Source organism: Ptiloglossa arizonensis, chromosome 3 (genome assembly GCF_051014685.1).
Source record: "Ptiloglossa arizonensis isolate GNS036 chromosome 3, iyPtiAriz1_principal, whole genome shotgun sequence".
NCBI lineage: Eukaryota > Metazoa > Arthropoda > Insecta > Hymenoptera > Colletidae > Ptiloglossa > Ptiloglossa arizonensis.
Window position 1 is genome coordinate 13,131,931 of NC_135050.1, and position 3,791 is coordinate 13,135,721.

Here is a 3,791-nt window from a genome sequence, read left to right on the forward strand (position 1 = left end):
AGAAAAAGGAGAGACGGGCTGAGAACCTGTCGGGCTGACGATACCCTGGGCAACGCACCGCTAATTATGCAAAATAAATAAAGGCACGTGCACTGCGCATTCTTAGGGCCTCCCTCGCGCCCCTTGCCCCCGCAGATCGTCGCTCGCACGCGATTTCAACGGTCAGCAATTACCTATCTTGCGCTGTGCAGGAACAGAATTTCGGTCCCTTTCGGCGTCCCTTTCTCACGGAGAACCTCTTCAATTTCCATCTCTCGACCGTAATTCGCGTTTGCCCCTTTCTCGATCCCCACGGCTAGATCCTCGAAATCAGCACACAGGTCTATTTTGATCACTCTGCTCGGCGGAATGAAATTAAGGTGCCCAGACATGACGTGATAATACTGCTGAATAATCCGGGCCCCGATTCGTCGATTCTTTCTGATTTTATTTCGCGACAAAAGCGATCCAGTGAAATACAGATCGTTCCTAATGTCGTGCGCGGACAAAATCGACCAACGTGTTCCATCAAGAGTCTTAAGCAGCCGAGAACCAAACACTCGTCACGAAGGATCCCATCTTCGTTTTTACGAACGTTAGCACGTCGATTGCCAAGACGATTTCTGAGTTAGGCACCTCCTTAAGCTTCTTCGCGATTTGCGCTTTCAACACCGGTAGCTTTGTTTCTACAGAGACGAAATACCCATTGGTTTATACCACGGTATTTATTTTTAATGTGACAGTTTTTTAAAAATCTGCCCACGCCAATCGAAACATCAGCGGCGAGCAAATTCATAAATTTTTGCATAATTTTCGATGACGAATTTTTAATCGAGTGAGGCACCAATCGGTTCTTCGCGTTTGGATGTCTTACGCAGAGTTTGTTCGACGAATTTAACGAGAAAGAACACTCTTTAAATGGGAAGATTTGATAAGGAAGAACTTATCTTTTTAATGAGCAAAAACTTCCGACTTGGACGCATCCAAAGTGACGTTTGACGAGTTTGACGACATTTGAAAGTAATGTAACTGATTTCTACAAAGGGACACCAAAAAATTATTTTAACAATAAAAATATGAAACAAGATGGCCATTTTGTAGTTGATTAATATTTTTCACGCACGTGTACACACTTTTCTTGAGTATAATTTACACAAATAAAAATACGCAAACTTATGAAATGGTCTGATAAATATAGGGTGTATCGTAATATATGGGAGCCCATTCAATCGCAGATTGGGGACACAAAAACAAAGAAGAAGGTTCGTATGAACAATTGAACATGTGTCCAATTTGACCTTGACGTGGAATGAAATCGAATTGCATCGAATGCAACAAAAGAAGCATCGCAATAGCGATTTCGATGAAGGCGACCGATAATGCAGAGTCAAAATGCATTTCCTTGTTAATTAATGAACTTTCCAAGTGCTTATAAGGAAAGTTAAGGAACACTGAAATTGAGAAACATTGCGTGCAAGTAGAATAGTCCAACCTTAACACAAAAACATCCCTCGAACAATGATAGACATCGCAAAATCTATACTGTTTTTATTACCCTCAACACCATCATTTACTTCCAAGTAGAAAAACAATAGAACGAAAAAATTGATTATACGAATAAAACGACGTGTGATTAAAAATACTTGTGCGTAAATACAAAAATTTAACGGTATTTTTTTTCTTTATTATATTACAAGAAAATGGAGAATTTTATGAACTTTTTTACCAATTTTCTTCGATCGGGTAAAAGTATACTTTGAGTATACTATTTCGATAGAAATTCACGTTCCGGCACTAATTGATGGCAAAAGAAGCTATTAAGATATTAATCGGAATAACTTAACATAAACTGTGGTCATTATAAATTTAAAAACTTCGTTACGCACTAACCGTGGCGTGAAATATCTGTAACCGACTTGGAATGAAAGTGAGACGCGAGAAATAGAAATTACTGCACGCACATCAAACGTTTGTTCACGTTGTGGAACGGGCAGCAGTCAAGCTCTGTCCGCATTCGTTCAAACTTAACCTAGATACACTATTGCGTACAATGGTTTTAAAAATATACTACTAACGTAAAGTTCCAATATGACAGCTTACTTTAAGCATTTTTATTTAAATAAAAATAACGCAGAGCTGTAATAACGATATTTACTCGTTAATATCGTTAATAATGTCTCGTGGACGTTAACAAAAGAATTTATTTTCAAATAAAAAGCTCAAGGAATTATGAAACTTTGGGAATGTATAATTATCATGATTATTAGTCGAATAAATTAGTCAAAGATACGTTTTAAACAAAAGAGTTTAATAGATAAGAAACAGTGTATAATAGCGTTTATAGGAAATGTAGCAGATTTTGAAAGTTTTATTACAAATAAGCAGTCACAGTTGAATTTTTAACACTATTTTTCTTCGTTTTAACCATTAAATTTAAAAAATGAACTGATAATACGTGCGTGTGTGTATATACAAATTTGGCCAATAGAAACTACTGTACCAGGAAGTTCTTATAAACGAGATAAAAACCCATGATTGTTGATAAATTGGAAAGTGTAACAAGTTTCGTGTTCTCTTTCTTTTGTAATTCATCAGTAATTTAGTTGGTGTACTTATTTTTAGAAAGTTCACAAATTTAAAACAAATGGAAAGTGAGATCGCCTATCATTCAACGTGTTATTAATTTTCCATGCAACTTAGTATTGTAAAAATGCAAATAGTAATATTAAATTCTGTATTTATGTAGATACTTGGTAAATACTAGATACTATCTATACTATCTATGTAGCTTTATATTTGCTGAAATACAATGATATAAAAGGAACTGAATATTGAGTTTATACATATGTATATACATACTTCTAGGTTAATTGTATTAAATTTCAAAGAGAGAATGTAAGTAAATACTTACAGTTACTGTGCTTATATCGCTAAACGTGTTCATTATGCATAATAACCTTCGATTGCACAGAAAGAATTCATACTTATCAATTTTCTGCATTGTCCGAAGTTTTTTCTTTTCAAACTGGAGGACTGAATATTATTGTTAAAGCATGCTTATACAGAAAACTGTATACGATGCACAAGCACCTCGATCGATTATGGAAAATTAGTAGAACTTGAGAAGGCTAACTATCCATACTGCAGACCAAACTTGGAACTCAATGACTGTTTCTTGTTTTCAAATTTGAGAAAGGTTTCAGGCAAGAATCCAGTTTTACAGCAAAGAAAATTATTTTTCCGAAGGTATGAAAAATTCATTTCGATATCTCAAAAGTCTATATCGATTAAAGTGGACTACTTTGTAGTTTGAAAATACGTATAAGTGTACACGATTTTTCTTCTGCGATAATAACAAAAATTTATCGAATTATCCTAGCACGCTGTACGTGAATACGGTTCAACGTTCCTCTATTTTCGAAAGTACCATGTAATTGTGCATGTCAGTTGTATTTCCCATATAGAATGAAAATGAATGTATAATGGAATTGAAAACTCTCAAAGATTTTGATTATTTTGCGGTGATTTAAAGACTACGTAGCGCCCGTTCGAAATAGTACCCAGTGACTTCGTAATTCCTTCGATTTCATCGTTTTCCTTTCGGCGGTGCTGAGAAACCGCAAAATAAGCTCGTGTAAACCGTTCAAGGAAATGTCCTCAATTATACTATCACATGTACAAGCGAAATTGTAAATGTTTTACGTATATGATTAGAAAAATTATAGACGTACAAAATACAATTTTAAATTAATGGGTTTTCGGTGACGAAATAAGGGCAGAACCTTTCTAGAAGCACAAGGTTATCCACTCCG